The sequence below is a fragment of the Anomaloglossus baeobatrachus genome, chromosome 4 (genome assembly GCF_048569485.1).
Source record: "Anomaloglossus baeobatrachus isolate aAnoBae1 chromosome 4, aAnoBae1.hap1, whole genome shotgun sequence".
NCBI classification, from domain to species: domain Eukaryota; kingdom Metazoa; phylum Chordata; class Amphibia; order Anura; family Aromobatidae; genus Anomaloglossus; species Anomaloglossus baeobatrachus.
This window is the reverse complement of record NC_134356.1, coordinates 543,831,883-543,856,021: the sequence shown is the minus strand read 5'-3', so window position 1 is coordinate 543,856,021 and position 24,139 is coordinate 543,831,883. Positions and strand designations below refer to the sequence as shown.

General features: G+C 45.1%; 1 protein-coding gene across 2 annotated transcripts in view; it reads right to left on the bottom strand.

Annotated features, from left to right (window-relative positions):
* The window catches only part of KLHL25 (kelch like family member 25), a 59,462-nt gene that overhangs the window by 10,508 nt on the left and 24,815 nt on the right, over positions 1–24,139 (bottom strand). The window contains exon 1 of one of the 2 annotated variants that reach the window (XM_075345955.1): positions 17,390–17,427. The exons of the other annotated variant lie outside the window; for it this stretch is intronic. The gene's annotated coding sequence lies outside the window, so the exon portion shown is untranslated. Of the gene's footprint in view, positions 1–17,389; positions 17,428–24,139 lie in introns of those variants that run through there. 2 annotated transcript variants of the gene reach the window in all.

Sequence of the window (24,139 nt, the reverse complement as noted above, 5' to 3'; positions counted from 1 at the left end):
CAATTGTACAACTCAAGGTGAGGCCCTCAGCTCTACTACCCCCCCTCCAAGCCAAAAAAAAAAAAGTAAACGGTATAGTCCACTCTATAGACATGGCCTTCACTACATGTTACTGGGTATATACTGTATATATGACTAGTTATATCAGCCTCCAGATTGTCCTCTGTAGGAACATGACAGCATTAATATTGTACCTAAGATTACATAACAGCAAATTTGACAGCAGGACTTGGTCCACACCAGACCAGGGCTTTCAAAGAAATTTCATGTATGTAAGAATGATGAATGTGTTATTTTGGGAGGCTTATGCTGGTTACTGTGGTTTGGGGATCATTGCTTTAGACACTTCAATAACATGGGTGGTAATAAGTCTAGAGGGATTTCGGGAGGTAGAAGAGAGGTTCATTGCCCGTCTGCTCTGTTCATATAATAGGATGGGTAAACTGTAGCTCCCACATGAGGACTCAGATATGCCGGCTTCTTCTGATCTTGTTCTGATCAGTTATGATATACAATCTGCCATTATACATTTGCAAGTAATCTATGCATTTCAGCATTTCCCAGCGGCTTTGGTCCAAAAGATTATTAGCAAGACATCTCGTGGGCCTGGCCTGACATCATCTGTCAAGTGGTTGCTCTGGGAACATTTTCTATCTTGCCGAGAGACTATCATTACCACAGTAGTATTTGTTTAGTGAAGTCATCGCACATATAAATTAAAAGTAGCTCAGAAATTCTGCTTACCCTGCACAAAACACAATGGCGAGTGAGTCACTGCAATTCATGGGCAGATCAATGTGCTGCCATATCCCAGTGTAATGATATGGAATGGAGCCGCAGTGCATTATAGGAACAATATATACAGCTCATCTCCTCCAATTACACTTATAATGACCAGCTATACTTCCAGAGAAAGCAAGCGACCCAGCACAATAAACAATAAGAGATATTAGAAATGTATGGAGAAAAAAAAGAAGCTGAAAGCTAGGTAAATATTTTATAACAAAAAGAGAAAACCAATTTACATTTCCCCTCACATTACTTTACCGGGCATCCCAGCCGGGTGCCCCGCCGCTTTCCCAGGCGTCCCCGCAGGATGCCCCACTGCTTCCCCAGGCGTCCCCGCAGGGTGCCCCACTGCTTCCCCAGGCGTCCCCGCAGGGTGCCCCACCGCTTTCCCAGGCGTCCCCACCGCTTCTCAAGTGGACATAAGTTAAAGTACCGTTCATGCTCATTTATACAGAGAAAGGAAAAAAAAAAAAAACAACACACACAACAACCTTATTAGCAGTTATGTTTTAGTATTTACAAAAGGGTTCTGTTGACCTAATGATCAAGCAATTGAGAGTTACGTGAAAACCAAGACTACAACGTTTTAATCACTTCCCTACCTGGCCAATTTCAGTTTTTGTGCTTTTGTTTTTCCCCTCACCTTCTTCCCTTGGCTTGTTTTTTTGGAGGGATGAGTTGTACTTTTGAATGGCACAATTCATTTTACCACATAGTGTACTAGAAAATGTTGAGAAAAAAAAAAAAAAAAAAAAAAAAAAAAAAAGTGCAGTGAAATTGTGAGGAGGGAAAAAAAATATATATTAAAAGCAAAATCTGACATTTTTGGGAATTGTTTTTAGGGTTTACATTTTATGACAAAATTACCAGGCAATATGATTCTCCTCATCAGTAAGGTTACAGCGATACCAACCATGTCCACATTTTTTTTATTATTTTACTGGTTAAAAAAAAGAAAATATTGGGGATTTGGTTGCCATTTTCCAAGACCTGTATCGTTTTTGTGTAAGGGCTTTTTTTTCTTTTTTTAATGGGGCAAGACGACATTTTAAATTTATACCAATTGGGATAGATATGACAAGACTAGGTGAAAAACAGAAATGAAGGGAATTTTGTTTACTTACCGTAAATTCCTTTTCTTCTAGCTCCTATTGGGAGGCCCAATTGTCTGGGTCTCCCAATGGAGCGACAAAGAAACATGTATTTACGCATGCTCATTTAACTATTTCCATTATAAAGTAAATGCTTATCCAACCCTACAGCCCTCTCCTTTCTACTGGCCAGAACAATTGGATTAATTTCCACTACCCATACTTTTAAAGAGGACCAACCACCAGGATTTTCCTATACAACCTAAAACCAGTGCCATCATGCTGATTTTATACATACCTTCAGTTGTGAGATCGGATATATACTTTTTGAAATACAGGCAAGTAAAGTTTGTGAAATTCACTCCTATTTGATTGATAGGTGCTGCAGAATATTTAATAGGCGAGTCAGGTTTTGCTAGTTATTCCCACCCCTGTCTGCCTGCCTGTCCTTCCTCCCTCTGTCTCTGTTATTACAAGGGGAGGAAGGACAAGCAAACAGATAGGGGCAGGAATAACTAGCAAAATCCGACACAACCTATTGGATATTCTGCAGCACCTATATAGCAGTACATTTTACAAACTTTACTTGCCTGTATTTCAGAAACTATACATCCAATCTACTCCCGGCCATGTCTGCCTGACTGTGACAGGGAGAGGAAGAACAGTCATAGATGTTAATTCCGGCGCAGGCATACAGACAGGGGTGGGAATAGATAGCAAGACTCGACCCACATATTCCCTTCTTGTTTCACCTGACAAATAGCAGTGCATTGCTTGAACTTTACTTGCACATATTTCTGAAATAAAACAATCTCTGATGAAAAGCTATGCTTACACTCAGCATCCTAGCACCAGCATAGCACTGGCTTTACTTTATATATAAAATCCTGCTGGTTGGTTCCCTTTAGCACAATCGCTATATACGGTACTTAACCCTCAGTACCTGTACAAATATTGGCTGGTGACTGTTTCATGCAGAGATATGTGAATCCCATATTTATTATATTGATGGCTGGACCATATGATTCAAGCACTTTTTACCATTTACCTTTCGTGCTTCCCCTAATTCCTCCTAGATTGTAAGCTTGCGAGCACAGCCCTCACTCCACTTGGTATCTGTTGAATTTACTCTGTCTAATTCTGTCTTTACATGTCCCCTCTGAACTGTGAATATCCTGGTGCTATATAAAAATTAGTATTAATCTGAATAGAAATATAGCACCCTAGTTCTCATGATTTTGGAAAGCTGGGCCTTCATTAGTCGTTTCCCTGCCTTTGAGGTGGGCTCGGCAATCCCTCCCCCAAAAAAAATAATTAGTAAACATTATGGCTCTTAAAAAGTCATGACACGACCAAATTTTTTTTTTTTTCTCAAAATTTATTAATTTTTTTTTCACCACTTAAAAGTGAATCTCTCACCAGCTTTTTGCTACCCCATCTGACAGCAGCATAATGTAGACAGATACCCTGATTCCAGTGATGTGTCACTTAGGCTATGTGCGCACGTGTGCGCTCTGCACCGCACCTAAAAGGTGCGCTTCAGAGCGCAGCTGAAAAGCTCCGTTCTGAAGCGCATGGTGCCGGCAGAGAACGTGCGCTCTGCATGCTGCCTCTCCCTATAGACCGCATGCAAACCACACAGAAGAAGCGACATGTCACTTCTTAGAACGCAGCGATTCGAGCAGCAGCCGAATCGCTGCGTTCTAATATGCCACGTGCGCACGGCTCCTGCACAATCTCCATAGACTGTGCAGGGGACGCACGATGCATGCAGTTACGCTGCGCTGCAGATCGCAGCGTAACTGCATGTAATACGCACACGTGCGCACATACCCTTACTGAGCTGTTTGCTGTCATTTTAATAAAATCAATGTTTTCTCTGCTGCAGATCCAGCAGTTATGCAGAGCTCATGAATATGCTGGACTATCTGGCAGCACGCCAAGTAGTCCTCTAAGGATAAAATCACTGATGAAACCGTGATTTTATCAAAACTACACCAAGCAGCCCAGTAAGTGACATCACTGGAATCAGGGTCTCTGCCCCCATGTTATGCTGCTCTCAAATGGGGTAGCAAAAACCTGGTGACAGATTCACTTTAAGTGAACAAAAAAAAAAAAATTCTGAGATGTTGAAAAATAAAAAAAAAAAAAAAACTTGCTTGTGTCATGACTTTCCAAGAGCTATAATGTTTAATTTTATTATTTTTTTTTCTTTGAAAGGGGTGGGGGGGGGCAGTGCGGATTCCCTTTTAATAAAACAAAACCTATATAGGTTTGGTATCTATGTGATTGTACTGAGAAGTCATATTGATAGGTCAATTTTATTGGAAGATGAATGCTTTAAATAAAAAAAAAAAAAAAAATTGATGAATTTCACTTTTTTTGTTGCCATTTCGACACACTTGTAATTTTTTTCCCACCTACTATTACATTATAAAATGAATGATGTCATTCAAAAAGTACAACTTATCCCACAAAAAAAGCCCTCACACAACTATAAAGCGACAAAAGAATAAATAAAAAATGGCTCACGGAATAAGGGAAGGAAAAAACAAAAGCGTAAAAATCATCCGGTAATTAAGGCGTTGATGGCATATCCCAACACATTAATTCCTAAAGCCTGCGCAGGAAACCCATGTCCATTTGGGATCCTGTAGCTAGGATGCTACAGGTAAGACTTCAGCACTCCAGCAGAAATAATTAGCTCTCAGGCGAAGCGCAAGTATTCTAAAGGCCCCGTTACACGCAACGACGTATCTAACGATATATCGCCAAGGTCACGAATTCCGTGATGCACATCCGACATCGTTAGCATCGTTGTTTGGTGTGACGCCAACGAACGGCCGTTAACTAATCAAAAATATTCACCTTATCGTTTATCGTTGACACGTCGTTCATTTTCAAAAAAATCGTTGATTGTTGCAGGACGGAGGTGGTTCGTCGTTATCGAGGCAGCACACATCGCTATGTGTGACACTTCGGGAACGATAAACTACAGCTTACCTGCGGCCGCCGGCAATGCGGAAGGAAGGAGGTGGGCGGGATGTTACGGCGGCTCATCTTCACTTCTACTGGGCGGCCACTTAGTGACGCCGCACGAACCGCCCCCTTAGAAAGTAGGTGGTTCGCCGGCAACAGCAACGTCGCTAGGCAGGTAAGTCCCGTGTGACGGCTTCTAACGATTTTGTGCGCCACGGGTAGCGATTTGCCCGTGACGCACAAACGACGGGGACGTGTGCTTTCACCAGCAATATCGCTAGCGATATCGCTGCGTGTAAAGCCCCCTTTAGTCCCCTTACTGACAGCCAGACTGGTTTGTCAGGTCTCCATAAGGGGAATAGTCTTCCCCGTGGTCCCCACATAGCTTCTCATAAGCCAGATCAGATACCCACATTTTGTGTTTCGGGGTGATTGCACCTAGTCAGTGCAGTGTCTGCAAATTAGGATTTATTGCCAGATCAGAATTTCAAGTCTTATGAAAAGGCTTGTTTTAAAAGCCACATTTGACTTTTAGGATTGCTACTTCTAATAGGTGGCGCTAGAGTTTGTCTCCTTCTTCACTGGAGGGATAATTTGAATAATTCCCAGAGGGACATTGCGGCTATAAGTCCCCTTACTGACAGCCAAACTGGTTTGTCAGGTCTCCATAAGGAGAATAGTCTTCCCCGTCATCCTGACAAAGGAGTCATTCGCGTTTCAGCCGTCAGTCATGTTGTACAGTCCTCCACATTGTAGTATCAGAAGATGGTGCACACATCAAAGTGTTAGTTCATGTGATTGGTGACTAATTACTATAGCACAAGGACTACTATACGGTTTTCCAGTTGACCCTTGGAAAAAAAAAAAAAAATTAACATCCATGGATCCTGGCTCCACTTACACCAGGGGTACTTGCAGTGCTGCTATGTAATTCCAAGAATCTCATTGACTCTTTTAGTGATGCAGCAAATTTTGCCAACCTGTCAACAATATCCAGTATGGCTACAACCAGTATCTTCTACATGGCTAATAGTGGCTAGTGTGATCCCAACAGAGAAACTGAGAGTAGAATGCTGCCAATGCTAAGAATACATTTTAGAAAGAAAGGTTGTCTCCTCCCCAACAGCCTAAACCTGGGCAGATGACACACAGCTATCCAACTGGTATAAAATCAGTTGCAGGAGCAAAACAAAAGACTGCCAAAACAAGGGAATGAGCTGTGTTCCTTAATGAAGACCACAAGAAAGATTTTAGAGTAACAAAAAACCCTTCCTTTCCCAGGAACTTCTCTGGAGGACATAGAAACCATTGGATTTCCCAAAATATTGCCTGTGGTGGGATAACTAATAACAGTATTTGAGAAGGAAGAATAGCAATCCCTCATGTAACCAACTGTGCCACTGCCGCTTGCAGCACCCTTCTGCTAACACTTGTATCAGGCACAAAGCAGGAAAAAAGCAAGGGACGTAATTGTCATGAAGAGGCTTGATGTGGTCTTGAGAGTAATTGGATCCATTTTTTGCTCCATGCAACACACCATGCTCTGGAAAGCACGTGGACAGGAGTCAAAAGGCAAAATAAGAATTATTCTTAACGTTAATTCTGTTTCTAGGAACCTTCCACGACAGCATAGGAGGTGGTCTCTCCACGCCCTAATAGGGACAGGAAGTACAAGATAGGTTAAAAAGGACCCTCCCACCTCCCATTACCAGCGTCTTACAAAAGAACTCATAACACACGAGAAGAACAAACAAAAAAACCAAAACACATTCCAGGAATAACAAGGAATAGGGAGGGAATTAAGTGCTGTTGTGGAAGGTTCCTAGAAACAGAGTTAATGGTAAGAATAATTCTCATTTCTCTAGTCCATTCCACAACAGCATAGGAGGAATACCAACAAATTGATACCGGGGGGGGGATGAATAAGGCAGCATACAGCCTGCAGGACTCTCCTGCCAAAATCCATATCCCTGTTGGAATCCAGGGCCAGACGATAATGCTTCGTGAAAGTATGTAGCGAAGACCATGTAGCTGCCTTGCAGATTGCTCAGGAGAAGCCCCTGCCTGTTCAGCCTAGAAGACAACGATAGATCTGGTCATATGTGCAGTAAACCCAGTCAGTGGAGACAGATGCTGGTTGAGGTAGGCTTCATTAATGGCTAGCACGATTCAGTTGGCTATAGTGCTTTTAGCCACATTTTTGCCCTTATTCTGACGGAAGGGTTGTACGAACAGGTTGTGATCAATACCCTGGCAGTCAAAGGTGCTTTACACGAGACGATCTATCGTGCGATAGATCGTCAGGGGTCACGGTTTTTGTGACGCACATCCGGCATCACTTGCGATCGCGGGCTGTGTGACACCTCCGAGCGACGCAGTATCACTCACAAATCGTGAGTCGTGTACTCGTCGCTCGGTTTCATAATCTCGTTTAATTAAAATGGCACCAGTTGCTTATCGTTCCCGGGGTAGCACACGCCGCTCCGTGTGACACCTCGGGAACGATGAACAGCAGCTTACCTCCATACCGCGACACCCGCAGGCTATGCGGAAGGAAGTAGGTGGGCGAGATGTTTACGTCCCGCTCAACTCCGCTTCTATTGGCCGGCCGCTGTGTGACGTCGCTGTGATGCTGAAAGTCCCTCCCCTTTCAGGAAGAGGATGTTCGCCGCCTACAGCGATGTCACACAGCAGGTAAGTGCGTGTGATGGGGGTTAACGACTTTGTGCGCCACGGGCAACTAATTGCCCGTGACGCACAAACGACGGGGGCGGGTACTATCGATCGTGAAATTGCACGATAGATCGTACCGTGTAAAGCAGGCTTCAGGTCTAGATAGTGTACCACCGTCCTGCGAATATTCAAAGAATGGAATACTTCCGCTCCTGGAGTTTGAGGATGCTGACAGAAGGAAGAACAATGGATTGGGAGTGATGGAAATCTGAGACCACCTTGGGAAGGAAGAAAGGGTCCAGCCAAAAGTTAATGCTGTCATCTCTGACAATGGTTCCTGGATGGATAATGCTTGAAGCTCCCCGACTCTGAGTAGAAGTAATAGCGACAAGAAATACAGCCGAGAGAGAGAGAGAGAGAGAGAGAGAGAGAGAGAGAGAGAGAGAGAGAGAGAGAGAGAGAGAGAGAGATCAGATGCTACAGGATGAAAAGAAAAGAAAAAAAAAAAAAATAATATGTTGCGACCTTTAGATTTCCGTACGACGCAAAACAGGTCGATCTCTGGACTACTCCACCTTGCCACCAGAGAGCATAACACTGCTTCCAGGCTCCACTCTCCTGGGTGAACATCCTGATGACTTAGAAAGACAGCTTGTAGATTCAGGACCCCTTTAGGTGTACCAGAGAGAGGGACAGAGGAACTTTTCTGCCCAGATGAAAATCCAAGAGAACACGGATCTCAGGGCGTCGGAACTCATACTGCCCTGATGGCGAAGATGCGCTATCATGGTGACATTGTCGGAATAGACTAGAACATGAGAGTTCTTGACGATATCCTGAGCTGCCAGGAGGGCTTCCTTGACCGCTCTTAGTTCCTAGTAGTTGGAGGACTGGGAGCTGACATGACTCCAGATACTTTGAAATGGGGTGTTGGCAACCATGGCCCCCACCCCCGACTAGAACGTGAGAGTCGTGTGGAGGAGGGTTGCAGCTGAGACTTCTTGAGATTGGGCATTCTTCAATCCTTGGGCTGGATACCCAAAGACTTCTCCACATGGCTCCTGAGGGTTTGAGCAGATGGAGCAATGAGAAGGAAGTCGTCCAGATATGGCACAAGACAGACGCTTTGAACCCTCATGAAGGCAACTAGTTCTGCCATGATCTTTGCGAAAACCCTTGAGGCAGAGCAGATCCCGAAGGGAAGTATACTTCCTGTGCTGAGGATGAATGGCACATGGAAGTGGGCGACTTTCAAGTTGATTGCGGCCCTCTGGTGGTACAGCTCTATCAATGTAATTGCCGATTTTACTGACTCCATCTTGAACCGCCGGTACCGAATCCGTTGGTTGAGACATTTCAGATTGATGATAACCTGGATGTCTTCAGGCGTCTTTCGGTCCGCCACTGGGGAGGAAAGTCAGAGAGTCGCCCCCAGAACCGAGTCACTGTTTGTTATGCTGCTGATTTTGCTTTTGGGAAGGGATGAAAATATTACACCTTCAACCTTTTGGATAGCTCCACCGACCTCGTTTCCTTTTCCCTTTGGGCTGGGAGGTCTAAGGCACAGAGGGACGAAAGGGCCATTTCCTGGGGGTTTTTTTTGCTCTAGAAGGGCCTTCCGATCAGTTGCCTTATCCAGAAGTTCATCCAGAGCTGGGCCAAATATCAAGTCCCCTTTAAAAGGGAAGAGAGCAGAGTCTCATTTTGGAAGTGGAGTCCCCAATCCAGGCTTTAAGCCACAAGACAGTCTGGCGGAGATGAACAACTATAACCTGGCCGCCAGAAGGACAGAATCTACAGAAGTATCTGCCAGAAAATTGGAAGCCTTCAAGCTTCCAATTGGTCAAGCCATTTGAGAAGGGACCTGGAGACATAAGTAGAGGCAATATTTGCCTGAATGGTGGAAGAGGAGGCCACCCAAGATTTTTTTCATAAGGCTCTCTTTGCAATCCATCTGGTCCCTAAGCTGGGAAGTATCCACAAAGGGGAGCACAGTCTTTTTATCCACCCGTGCTACCTGCACATCCACCTTTGGGGCCTCCCAGTGCAACTCATTGTTCTCTAGGGGAAACCTGCGTCTGAGGTCATTCGAACATTTTTCAGGGAATTTCCATTCTTGAGAAATAAGATATTGGCACGGACCGGAAATCCGACTTGTTTCGTCGATTTCAGGCCAGCAAACATTTTGTCCTGGACCGAGGGAAGGACCTGCTCTTTTCCTCATGATCCGTCGGAGCTGTTTGGAGATTCCTCTTAGGGGAGGAAGAACCAGCAGCAGGGAGGGAGGCTAGTGAAGCTAGTATCTCCTGCCTCCCCATGGACCCCAGCTCGTCTACCAGGAAAGGCTGTTCAGCCCTAACAATATGGTCTGTACACTGCTGGCAGAGCTTTTTGTCCCAAACCATAGGGAGTTTCTTAGCACAGACTGGGCAGTTTTTAATTTTTTTCCCAACGTCCTAGGGGCAGGTTTGTCCTAGGAAGAAAACACAGTGTGAGGAGCAGTCAGTAACAGCCTGCATATCAGGCATAAGGGGACCCACCCCCTCCTAGACTTACTGTGGCAGGGGGAACACTGGGCTCTGCAGATGCAGGGGAAGACATGGTAGCACAGCAGTATCTTATCGTGGTTCACATGCTTTCAGGGCAGCCTTTTATGTGAAAAGGTCTTCACTACCCCAGTGACAGGGAAATGTTCCCCGCCTCCCGCACCAGGTGCAGGAAAGGCCGCAGTTATCGTTGGTGTGTCCAGCACGCTGTCCCTACTGCTGGAAGTGCTCCCCCCGGGAGACCGCATGACCCGGAAGTCCCGCCCTCTGCAACACTTCCGGGTTCGCACAGGATAGCGTGTGTACAGAAGGCGGTCGGCGAGCTCATGGAGGATGCCGGCCGGGGAGCCCACATCGCCCCAGAGGGGTCCGGAAGATTGAAGCAGCGGTCCCCCACGCCGAGGTCAGGGAAGTAGCAGGGTAGGAGCAGCAGAGCCCGACCAATGCTACCCAGCTGTAAAAGGTAAAAAATGTATGCTGCAGCTCGCTGGCCACCACAGCATAGATCCTTACCATGGTATATGCGGCACGGTGGCTCAGTGGTTAGCACTGTAGTCTTGCAGCGCTGGGGTCCTGGGTTCCAATCCTACCAAGGTCACCATCTGCAAGGAGTTTGTATGTTCTCCCCGTGTTTGCGTGGGTTTCCTCTGGGTACTCCGGTTTCCTCCCACACTCCAAAGACATACAGATAGGGACTCTAGATTGTGAGCCCCAATGGGGTCAGTGTTACCAATGTATGTAAAGCGCTATGGAATTAATAGCGCTATATAAAATGAATAAAATTATTATTATTATTATTATTATTATTATTATATCAGGAGCAAGCCACATCTAGGCTTGTTTTAGTGTCTCACTTTTAAAGGCAATATGAATGTCACTTTTAATCATCCATCTAGCCTTAAACAGAGGGGATCTTAGCGACTACACCTACCTCAATAGGAGGCACCAAATTTAGATTTATAAACTGCACATTTCTTACATTTTCTTTAAGCTGATGCTTTCCTAGGCCTTTCCCCCATAGTGGATAGGGTAGCCAAGTCACGATTCACTTCACCTGGACTGTCCGTCTTGTCAGCCAAAGTGTCCATGGGGAGAAGCTCTCCTCCTGCAACCAGATGTGTCCTTAAGAATGTAGGTGATCCTGGGTGAGCTGCCAATCCCATTCACTCCTAACTGTAATCACCTGGAACAGACCCTGTAACATGCAGATTCACTTGATCTCCATAGACACCAGCACCGTGACCATGGGCTGTATGTTCAGGTATTAGGGAAGTAAAACTTCCTATTGACGGTTCTTTTAAACTCCCTACAATGCATGTGCGCCTGCAGAGGAGTCACTTGATAATGACGTCCGGTAACATCTATCCAGCGCAGCACTGGAGCCCACACTAAATCGGAGCCTGCACATCTTCCCTGAATGACTCTTTTCGGTAAGATTTGTTCTAGATAGCGGGATCCAGTGCAGGGATTCTGGTGCACTGCTCACCTATGAGTCCCATGACTGAGACTTCGGATGGTGGACACCACAGGCCTGCACACAACAGCCACAAAAGGTTTGTGTCCCATGGGTTTTCTGCTAGAAAATTTAGAAACTCCAATCTATGGATATCTACACACAGTCTTGCTTGTGTAAGCTTCTCTTGTACGCAGGGAGTGGTCCTGGTGGGGAAAACTATCCCCCATCTGCCGCACCCTGGGAAAGCAGCCTGCTGTTGGGCAAGGAAGACTATCCTTGCTTAAACCCAAGCAGTGCCTGGGAGTCCACAGGATTCTGCCTCCAGGACAGGAAAGCACCAAGGAATGGTGGGAAGTTCAATTTTTTTGTATCGACAGGTTTCCTGTCGTAGGAGGTGGACCCACTCTCTCTCATGGTGCTGTCATGGGTGAAGGGAAAAACATCAGACAAAAAAACAGGACTGAAACTCAGACTTGTGTCAGCCTCCAACCTGACTAAGCTACACTAAGGCTACTTTCACACATCAGTTTTTGGCATCAGGCACAATCGGGTGTGTGCCTGATGCAACCGATTTGGCGCAGAATATGCAAAAACTGATGCGCATGATCCTATTTTTACGGATCTGGCATACCGGATCCGTCAAAAACTGATCTGGCGCATCCGTTTGTTGATTCCGTTTTGTCCATTTTTTGCCGGATCCGTTTTTTTACAATACATTGGAGCATGCTTAGATTAAAAAAAAAAAAATATGGATCTGGCGGCTGCATCCGGTTTTTGCCGCATTACGCCGGATCCGGCGTCCATAGGCTTCCATTGTAAATCACGCCGTATTGCGCCGTATTCGGCGCCATGCTTTTTTTTTGTCAGAGACAAAAAACCGTTACAAGTGACGTTCCATCCGGCCGCCGCATTAGCCAATAACGCCGGATCCGGCAAAAGCCGGATGCAACGCAATGCCATCCTGCAAAAAACGGCGCGAATACAAATCAATTGGGATAAAACAGATCCGGCCCCGGATCCATTTTATCCGTTTTTTTCGGATTGTGCCTGATGGAAAAAAACTGATGTGTGAAAGTAGCCTAAATAGCCAGGTGTTGGCTGGACAGGTGTAGACTGTGGGGGTGGAGTCTACTTTTAGGATGTATTCATAGTATCAGCCTTCAGGTGGCAGCATGTTACTCAGTTTCTGAGTTCGCCACTGACGAACCTGAGAAAGAGAGTACCCTAGCCTAAACAATTAAAAAAAAATAAAAATGTGCAAGTAAACAAAGTATGTGGTAGGCACTGAAACACATTGCAGATAAATCAGTCCTGAGACTTAAACCAACTGCTCAAAAACACTTGTTTCCCAACTCTGTGCATTCAACCTGGAGATCTCTGCTCCTGCCTGAGCTCACTAGAAAGTCAGTGAGCCTGCACCAGCGGAGTACTGACCCATAGACTTTCTATTCAGATTACAATGTAATTTATGCTTTCTTTATTCTCCACCATTGAGCAAAAGATTCCTTACAATCACATGCAACGCACACTTACAGTAAAACACAGTGGATTTTCCGTCTAAAGAACTAGTTACCACTCAGCTTTATTAAGTGGTGGATGATCGGCAAGGGAAAACTGATTTTTCACATCTTTTGAAGAAATGTTATGCATTCATCTGGAGCTGTGCCTAGAAACGATGACCGCAGAATTGTAGCTTAAGACCAGACAAAGCCTTTAATTAAAAAAATTGGGCATGACAACATACAAGTCACTAAGAACTAGAAGTCCCAGAGTCATCCTGTGATCTAGTGTGGATTTTTCCACAGTCTCGTGAGACTTACCAAAAAGATCAGATGATGAATAGTTTATCTACAAGCTTTATATACTATCATGTGGATATTGGGCAATGGGTAGGCACAATGCCAGCTGTTAGCATAGCAGTCATACAGCTCTGGCACAAAGGCTTCAAATCTGATCAAGGGGGCAGCACGAACTTTATACTATTATTCCATGTCTGCAAAGTCTTGGCCTGGACTACAATCTGCCCATAGTTTTCATAGAAGTATAGTTCACCGCACTAGAAAAAGAAAAAACAAAAAAAAAACAACAAATACTGCAAGGTTCACTTTTTTTTAACTCAGAACTTTATAAAAAAAAAAAAAAATAAATTAATAATAATGACCACAATGATTCTGTTTTTTGGCCTTTTTCTAAGTTTCTGGAGCCACGTGAATACATTTGGTACATAGATTGAATGCTTTTTCTGGCATATATGACAAACCTTTAGTGCATTTTGAAGAGTTAGGCCATGTGCGCACGTCTATGTTCTGCATGCCAAATCTTCCGCAGCGTTTTCAAAACGCAGCCGAAAAGCTGCATTTTGAAAAAGTATTTTAAATGCAGAGTTCATACAGAATTCATGCGTTCTGGATGCTTGCCTGCCAAAGACAGAGAGGGAAAAGCATCCAAAACGCACAAAAGAAGCGACATGTTGCTTTTTAGAACACAGCGATTTGGCCAAAAATTTCAGGATGCAAATTGCTGCATTCTAAAACGTAACGTGCGCATGGAATTTCCACAAGTTATATAGACTTTGCTGGGGACGCAGAACGCATGCATTTACGCTGCAGTACTAGACGCAGCGTAAATGCATGCAATACGCAGACGTGCGCATATGGCCTAAATCATCGACGCGCGAGTGTTTTTAGGAGCTTTTTACTCGTTTAAACATTTCAGGCATCACCCACTGAGCAAAGTGCTCATTTGTCGAGTGATCAGATCATTTATGCCTGCATAACAATCCTTAACGACAGCTCGTAGCTCCATGTACGCAGACATTTGCTGCTGCTAAAGTGATACTGCATTGGGACAGAAAGATCATATACATTAATGTTTTGTGCCCCAGCATTGTGTACACAGGTCTGTTAATGAGCGTCAATTGACTTGTACATAGCAGAAAAGAGCTGGTTAATTAAGCATTAATAGGCAGAAATCAGCACAGGTAAATGCACCATTAGGCTATGTGCACACGCTGTGTTTTTTTGACGCTGCGTTTTTGGCTGCTAAAAACGCACAAAAATGCATACAAACACACCCCGCGGCAAAACTGCGCAAAAACGCATGTGTTTTTACCGCGTTTTGATCTCTGCGTTTTTCCAATGCATTGCAAGGGAGGGAAAAAAAAAACGCAGAAAAATGCAGGAAAGAATTGACATGTCCATTTTTTTTATGATCAAAAACGCAGCTTAAAAAAAAAAAAAAAAAAAGTTGTATGTGGACAGCAAAAATGAAAACTCATAGACTTTGCTGGGGAAGCAAAGTCATGCAGTTTTGAGCCCAAAACCGCACCCGAAAAACGCCCTGTGCGCACATCGCCTAAGGCTACAAGTAATAAAGCCTTACATCCTGTATGGCAGCACCCTACTGGAACTGTCACACCATTCATCCGTGTTCTGTCATTTTCATGGACCCATAGACAATTTGCAAAAAAACAAACAAAAAAACACAACAACACAGGGATATGTCAAAAGCTCCCTAGACTATAATGGGTAGGTGTTCTATCCTTGTAAACCACAAATCAAACAGCACAGCACTGCTACGGTCAGCAGCCGAATTTTGAAGGCCCTTTAAACCCCTTTTGCCCTTGGAGTACACACACGCAGCCGAGAACGCTGATTGGCATCCAGTGAAGGATTATGTCCTCACTAGCCAGTGCCAGCAGAATTAGAGCGCAATGTGCTTCTGTCTCACAGATAAAGATCGCAGTGGCAACCTCCCCAGTGATTTATATGACCTCAGCCTCCTGCTTCTCCAGTCATCTATATGTTTCAGCCCCAACAACGTATATGCTCCAGCCCCCAGCTTCTTCAATGATAAATATGCTCCCAGCCATCCCCAGTGATGCATGTGTCCTGTGATGTACAGTGGGTGAAATAAGTATTGAACACATCACCAATTTTCTAAGTAAACATATTTAGAAGGGTGCTATTCAGATGAATTTCTCACCAGATGTTGGTAACAACCCATCCAATCCACATGGGTAAAAAACAAACAAAAAAAAACAAAAAAAAACAAAACATAGATATCCATAAATTTGGTGATGCGGAATAATGAGAAATGACACGGGGAAAAAGTATTGAACATGCTTACTGAAATAAATCTACTACTTTGTACAAAAGCCTTTATTGATGACAGCTTCAAGATACCCTTGAATGGAATAACTAGTCGCATGCATTGCTCAGGTGCGATTTTGGCCCATTCTTCAAACACTTTTCAAATACTGAAGGTTCCGTGGGCTCCATCCATGAACTCTGAGCTTTAGTTCCTTCCATAAATTTTCTACAAGACTGGGCCATGCTACCGGATTAATTTTCTTTCTCTGAAACCAATCGAGAGGTTCCTTGGCTGTGTCTTTGGGATCATTGTCTTGCTGAAATGTCTGCCCTTGTTTCATCAACCTGGAAGATTGCAACAGATTTTTATCAAGAATGCTTCCAGATTATGGCCCCAACAGTGCTCACTGGAACCTTCAGTAGTTTAGAAACTTTCTGTGACCAATGCCATCAGTATAAGGTTGCAAAGGTCTTGAGACTGCACACTAGTTTTATCAATCATGAGATGTTTTTTGTGTGTGACACCTTGGTAATAAAGACACCTGTTTATTGGCCATTAGTTGAACCAGCTGATATTATTGATAGACTTCAGATGGGTTCATGACTTTTTGCATCTCTCTTTATTCAGATGTTCAATACTTTTTCTGTGTGTCATTTCTCATTATTACACATAACTTAATATATCGACATCTATGGTTTGATTTTTTTGCTTGTGTGGGATTGACTGGGTTGTTAAATGGAACCTGTTACCACTTTTTTGGCGTATAAGCTGCGGCCACCACCACTGGGCTCTTATATACAGCATGTTAGAATGCTGTGTATAAGAGCCCAGGCCGGGGGTATACATAAGACATGCATGATGATGCACGGTGCATGACAGGTCCGACATCGTACACACTCGCCGGCATTAAGGTCCTGAGCAGGCACACTTTGATCTGCCCTGAGCAGGGCATATCAAAGTATTGTAGTGCGCCTGCACAGGACCGGTGAGTGTGTATGACGTAGACGCATCATGCACACAGGCTTCAGAAAGAGGACAAAGATGGCCGAAAGAGGCGCCGATACCGGAGAATGGAGACGCTCATATGGGTAACCGCACGACCGTTAGGCAAGTATTAAAGTGTTTATGTTCTCAAAGTGGCCTGGGCGCTTATATACAGCATGTTAGAATGCTGTATATAAGAGCCCGGTGGTGGTGGCCACAGCTTATACGCCAAAAAAGTGGTGACAGGTTCCCTTTAAACATCTGATGATAAATTAATCTCAATAGCACCTTAAGAAAATATATTTCTAACAAACATTGATGACATGTTAAATACTTATTGCACCTACTGCATATGTCCCCAGCGTCTCCTCAGAGGGCTATGGACCCCAGAGTCTCCTGTGACATATGTGCTCCAGTAGTCTCCTGTGATGCATATTCTGCAGCCCAGTCCTCTCCTGTGAGGTATATACTTCAGCCCCAACTATGTGATGAATATGCTTCTGCCCCAGTGCATCCTGTGTTATACATGCTGCCGCCCCAGCATCTCCTATGTGATAAGTGTACAGCAGTCTCAGTGTCTCAAGTGTTATGTATATACAGCAGTCTTCGCGTCTCCAGTGGGATGTATACTGTAGACCTGATACTGCTTGACTTGTATACATATAACATGATCAGTGATGAATTTCCTATTGTGAGAAAAAGTTGACTGCGCTTGCTCCAACGCAAATCTATAAAAAACAGTTGAGAGAAGCTCCCCTTGAGTGAACACTGTTACGTACTGTCTCAGGAATCACAACCGGTCAGAAAATTCCCCAACAAATGGACAAATTCAGAGGAAGCTGGAGGGAATCAAATAGAAAAATATTTTAGGGGGGGGGGGGTGGTTACTGTGAGAATACAATATATTTTTCTATATACTTTTCTATAACAAAGCATTTTTCTATACGCGTAAGAAGATAGAGCCTGTAAGCATGTGTACACCAAGATCAGCAGCTGATGTCACGAGACAAGGGAACAGAATGAAGATGTTGATAACAATGGCCGGCTGCATCTGCGCAAGTCCAAATTTATGACTGAGTTACGTGACAAAGACTCTGCAAGTTATGGGAGTGGAAAAAAAGGAGGGGCTGGAGAGGTAGTCCCAAAATGGAAAAACAATCACAGGCTTTCTCCATAAGATTTTAATATAACCAATGGCATACTAAGGAATTTTACTAAAAGATTAACCCATTACTATTCTATAAAAAGGCTTGTAATAATAAAGCACGACACACAAGTGCACCTTCACGGTGGAGAAATTTATACCAGCAATTGTGTGGTCTGAATTTCTCCGTTGGCTCTCAGTGACCTTCAATTTGAGATTACAGCAGACATTCACTGTTAAAAAGATTTCCCGAAATTGTGGAATTTCTCCTTAAGCAGTTCCAACCATCGCATTAGGGGTGAGTTAGGCCCCTTTCACACATCAGTTTTTTGCCATCAGTCACAATCCGTTGCATTTTCAAAAACAAAAAACGGAGTCGGCGACTAATGCAGCTGCATCCGTTTTTTCTCATCGACTTGTATTAGCGACAGATGGCCTCACGTTTCATCCGTCGTTCAACGAATCTGTTGAAAATTGTTTGTCCGTCGGACGGAGATGATGGCCAAAGTAACGTTTGTGTACGTTGAAAAAACGGATCTGTCGCCGTCCGTCGTTTGGTAGAATGGAAGCCTATGAGCACAGGCTCAGTCATCCGTCAAATGACAGAAACCGACGACTGATTCTGTTTTTTTTTTTTTTTTTTTAACCGAGCATGCTCCAATAATGATTTAGCCCCCAGCTAGTCGGATCTGTCGAAAAACAGATCAGTCTCATCAGTTTAACCACAATCTGCGACAGATCCGTCGAGAAAACGGATTGTGACTCAAGGTAAAAAAAAAAAAAATTGTGTGAAAGGGGCCTTAATTGTTTGACCAAATATAGCAAGGTAATTTTCAAGTTGATAATTTTGTGCGGCCTCCGACTGATTGTAGAAGTGACCAAATGGCCCTAGGCAGAAAAATGGTTCCCCGCCCGTACCTTAGACAGTGCAAGCACACTCCTGTTTGTATCTTCTTTTACAAAAGGTAGCTCAGGTTAATACTACAAAATGAATTGATTCCAGAAGGCTGTGATAAAAATGCATTAGAATCCATATTACACAACCCGATTCATGCAGTTCTACTTAAAGGGGTTCTCTGAGCCATTTTCACCAATCCAGAGCAAACAACAATACAAGAACATCAGTGGCTTTCATGAACCATACAGTCTCATATTATGCTGAAAACCAGGTTTTTGTAGCCTGTGTGCTAGAAAAGGGATCGGAAGTAATTCACAGAAAGAAGCATGCTAATGGCCGGAGGCAGCAACATAAAAGATGTGTAAGGGGCAGGCGAGGAACATTCCACCCAGAGTCCCAAACAGCAGCACATTCCTGAAGTGCCAGCGAGGCCTGAACCATAGAGAATGTGCTGGGTACTACAAATTATACCTCATGTAAACAGCCATGAGGGAATGGACCTGACACCAACTCACTGCAGATGCAAGATATGCTCCGAGGATCTAAAACACTCGTCGTACAAAAACCGCAGAAAAAAAATATATATTCAAAAGGAAAATAGTAGTGCTGAGCATTTTTGTGGATTACCTCCCTATGGATTTTACATCCTCATTTCATAAAATCCTATTTGCTAAAGTGTAACATCCAGCAAATGTGGCAAAACAGTCACATGTGAATAATAAGTTAATAAATATTTTATATTATAGTACAAGGAGTGATTAACCTGTTAAGAACTAGGTATAGGTAGAAAGGAATGAGCTGTAAGGTGAACTCTGTAAGGGGACTAGGCACTGCCGCCATCTGGATCCGATGGCCGAACAGGCACAGTTCCTGCATAAATTTCACACTAGATCAGGCGTCTGGTACCTTTTTGGCTGAGAGAGCCACGAACGGCACATTTTAAAATGTAATTCCGTGAGAGCCATATTCAGCAGTGGGGAGCAGCAGTGGTGGAGCAGCTCAGAAGGTCCCAGGAGGAAGAGTAAGTGATGCTACAGGCATGGTGTCATGGCTCAAGAAAGTCAGTGAGAGGAGGGTCAGCGATAGTGCTGTGGGCTCGTGGGGTGTCACAGTGGCGGGGCGCCATTGATCTGCCGGCGGGCTGTTTTGAATCTCTGAATTTGAAGAGAACGATTTCAAGAAAATGGCCACGGCGTGTGCACAGATTGACGCGATGGCCTTCAAGAAAATGGCGGGGGAGTCCCATCTGCGCATGCACCGCCTCCGCGGCCATTTTCTTGAAGTCGATCTCGTCAACAGCGGGAGATTCAAAGTACTGCTTTGAATCTCCCGCAGTAGACATCCCACAAGCCCGCAGTATCGCCAACCCTGCGCCACCAGTGCCATCTCAGTAAGCCATATATTGTTTGTAAGACGCACCCCCATTCTTCCTCTAGTATTGGTGGAAAAAAAGTGCGTCATAAACCTGAAAATAAAAGTTTTGTTGTTTTTTTTTTTAATTAAAGATTGGTCTGTGAGCCAGATGCAGCCATCAAAAGAGCCACATCTGGCTCGCGAGCCATAGGTTCCCGACCCCTGGACTAGCTCATCAGCTCAGCCACCCATCTCCAGCCTCATTCAACAGAAGAGCTTCTGCGCAGTACTCCTGGAGCAATTCTGTTGTGTAGCTCACCTCCTTCCACCTCAAAAGAGTTTAAGAGCAGGGCACTCCTCTTTGGTAGGTACTGCAGAACAGGAGAGAACACAGAAGCACCTAACAATGGCCACCAAACAGCACCCAAACCGTGCCATTATGCTACATTAAACCTTATTCCTAGCCTCTGCCAGGGCTGGAGGTGCTGGGTGTTTAGATCCACACAGATCTAATATTGATAGGCCAACAGAAAGATCATCAATAGCAAAGGAGTGGAAAATCTGATTAAAAAAACCCAGAGTATGTTGCTGGGTCCAATCGTCATTAATTACGGTAGTTTTAGATGAATTTATCTTTTATTTCTATATTACTGCAAGTAGAGTTATCCTTAAACACGGTTCTAATTTAGGCTACTTTCACACATCCGGCTTGAGCCCTGCGGCTCAATCCGGCTGTGCAAGCTATGCAACGGATGCGGTGAAAACACCGCATCCTTTGCATAATTTTTTCCTTTGCGGCCCGCCCGGTTTTTGCCGCTTGCGGCATGCTACTGAGCATGCGCAGTGGCAAAAACCGCATGCGGCGGCCGAATGCGGTATTTGCCGCATCGCGCCGCATCCGGCCGCCATAGGCATGCATTGAGAGATGCGCCGCATCGGCCGAATGCGGCGCGATGCGGTTTTTTTGGCCGCACGAAAAAACGTGCCAGGCAACGTTCCATCCGGCCGCCGCATCGGCTAAATCTGCCGCATGCGGCAAAAACCGGATGGAACGCAAGGCCATGCGGCACTAATTAAAGTCTATGCAGGACAATCGCAACCGGCAGCAAAAAAAACCGGTTGCGATTTTCCTGCAAAGTGCCGGATTGTGCCGCAGAAGAAAAACCGGAGGTGTGAAAGTACCCTAAGAGATCTCATTCACCAAAACTTTCTAAAGGAACGTCAGTTTTTGTTTTCCATAGCAACCAGAGCTCAGCTTTTTATTTCTTAAAACAAGTCTAGTAAAATGAAAGCTGAGCTGTGTTTGGTTGCTAAGAGCAAAACATTTTTCAATTAGACAGTTTTGATATGACATTTTGGGCCTAATACCTAAAAGGCCTGTTGATACCTTGTGGCTAGGTTTATGAAGGGGGATCACCTTTACATAGGCAACCATCCCACTGCATGTATTGTAACCCAGTTTAAGGACTAAATAGCACCCTATCCCTTATTATATCAGTATAACCATGGTTTCAAACATTTCGGCCCAGACTTAAGATTGGTGTCTTCATGAAGGATGTGCAAGATAAGAAGCACCTTATGCATTAGAAGATGGGCAGTTCTTAACAAATTTGGTGCATGTTTTAGCAGCCTGTCTGACAACATTGGGTCAGGAAACCAAGTTTTTGTTAACTTTCCCTAAGTCTCCCAAGACCCGTTAGGAGGGGAACAAATGGCATTACTATACACCATGTTGTTCCTCTCCTCAAGGGGTTAATTGGCATGAAAGATATCCTGCCTGTTTCTGTTTACATGTCCTTGGCTAACTTTCCCAGGGCATGGTGGTTGGTCAAAGTTGATTAGTAAATCAGTCATGAACTGGGGGAAAAAGTATTTCTTTCCTCGGATATCAGTGATTGGTATTGGTAGTGTGTAAATAGGGCCAGCACAGGATTAAAATGTGGCAGCACTGAGGGGTCTGTGGTCTGTATCAGACCATCAGCACTTCCTATCCGAAGATGCCTCGCTCTTTAGCCTATGGGGTGCTTCACACACAGCGAGCTCGCTGCCGAGATCGCTGCTGAGTCACGCTTTTTGTGACGCAGCAGTGACATCATTAGCGATCTCGCTGTGTGTGACACTGAGCAGCGATCTGGCCCCTGCTGCGAGATCGCTGCTCGTTACACACAGCCCTGGTTCGTTTTCTTCAAAGCCGCTCTCCTGCTGTGACACACAGATCGCTGTGTGTGACAGCAAGAGAGCGACAAATGAAGCGAGCAGGGAGCAGGAGCCGGCGTCTGACAGCTGAGGTAAGCTGTATCCAAGATAAACATCGGGTAACCAAGGTGGTTACCCGATATTTACCTTAGTTACCAGCCTCTGCAGCTCTCACGCTGCCTGTGCTGCCGGCTCCGGCTCTCTGCACATGTAGCTGCTGTACACATCGGGTTAATTAACCCGATGTGTACAGCAGCTAGGAGAGCAAGGAGCCAGCGCTCAGTGTGCGCGGCTCCCTGCTCTCTGCACATGTAGCTGCATTACACATCGGGTTAATTAACCCGATGTGTACTGTAGCTAGGAGAGCAAGGAGCCAGCGCTCAGTGTGCGCGGCTCCCTGCTCCCTGCTCACACTGGTAACTAATGTAAACATCGGGTAACCATACCCGATGTTTACCTTAGTTACCAGTCTCCGCAGCTTCCAGACGGCGGCTCCGTGCAAGCGCAGCGTCGCTTGCACGTCGCTGCTGGCTGGGGGCTGTTCACTGGTCGCTGGTGAGATCTGCCTGTTTGACAGCTCACCAGCGACCATGTAGCGATGCAGCAGCGATCCTGACCAGGTCAGATCGCTGGTCGGATCGCTGCTGCATCGCTAAGTGTGAAGGTACCCTAAGGGTTCACCACGGCATGTAGGTTAAATCGTTCAGGTAATGGATATGTGCTCTCCTATCCACATACTGACTAGAGGGGCACAGCCTCACGCAATACACTTCATTAAGAGAGGCAGCTGCCATATAGTGAGAATATGGACGGGAGTCTACATATCGTATACTCGCACCCACATGACTGCTGTTCAGAGGTCTGAAACCTAACAGCACAGTTTGTGTGAATTGGGGATTCATAAATCTCCCGCCACAGAGTAAATATAGACTTGTAGATTTAGACGAGACAACCCCTTTAATAAAGGCAGAGGGCAATACTTATCAAAGTGCACGTGCTCAGGTGCATGAATGCCGGCGAGTGTGTATGATGTCGGACGCGTCATGCACCGCGGCTAGAGAAGGAGAACAAAGATGGCCAAAAGAGTCGGTGTCGGAAACGGAGACGTCCATATGGGCAACCGTGCGACCGTTAGGTAAGTATTATAAAGTGTTTATGTTCTCACAGTGGCCTGGGCTCTTATATACAGCTGATACGCCCAAAGAAAAAAAAAAAAAAAAAAAGTGGCGACAGGTTCCCTTGAATCAACTAAGGTTTAGGCCTCTGCCACACTCACGTGAAAATCACGCACGTGCCGCGAGACACGTATTTTCCCTGCGTGTTGCATGTAGGCAAGTGCGTGTCTCTGGTATGTGCGGGCCACGTGTGTTCTCCGTGTGCTATCCGTGATAACACACGGAGAACCGGTAATTTGCATACTCACGTGGTCCTTCCTGCTGTCCAGGGTACTGATTTTCTGTCTCCAGCCCTGCCGACTCCCCGCTGCTGCTGCTTCCGGCCGCAGTGAAGTGAATATTAAATAAGAATAATGAGCGGCGGTCGGCAGCAAGTGACAGCAGCGGCAGAGACAGGAGGGCAGGAGAAGGGGAGTAAAGGTTTGTTATTTTTTTCTCTGACACGTGAGTTTTCTCCGGCGCGTGTCACACGGGACCGCATCCACACGACATCCGTGTGGTACGGGTGTGGGCCGTGTGACACCCGTGCTGCCGGAGAAAAACGGACATGTCAGAGTGTTGAAAAACACACACACGTACAAACGGACACGGACACACGTTCCGTGTGGTTTTACATGTGTGTGTGCCAGCTACCATAGGGTAGCATTGGTGTACGTGTCTCCGGTACGTGTAAAAACTGGCAAACACGTAGCGGCGGCACGGATGTGTGTCGGAGGCCTTAGAGATATAGCTAATTTTCCTGTACAGGGAGAGTGTTGAAGAA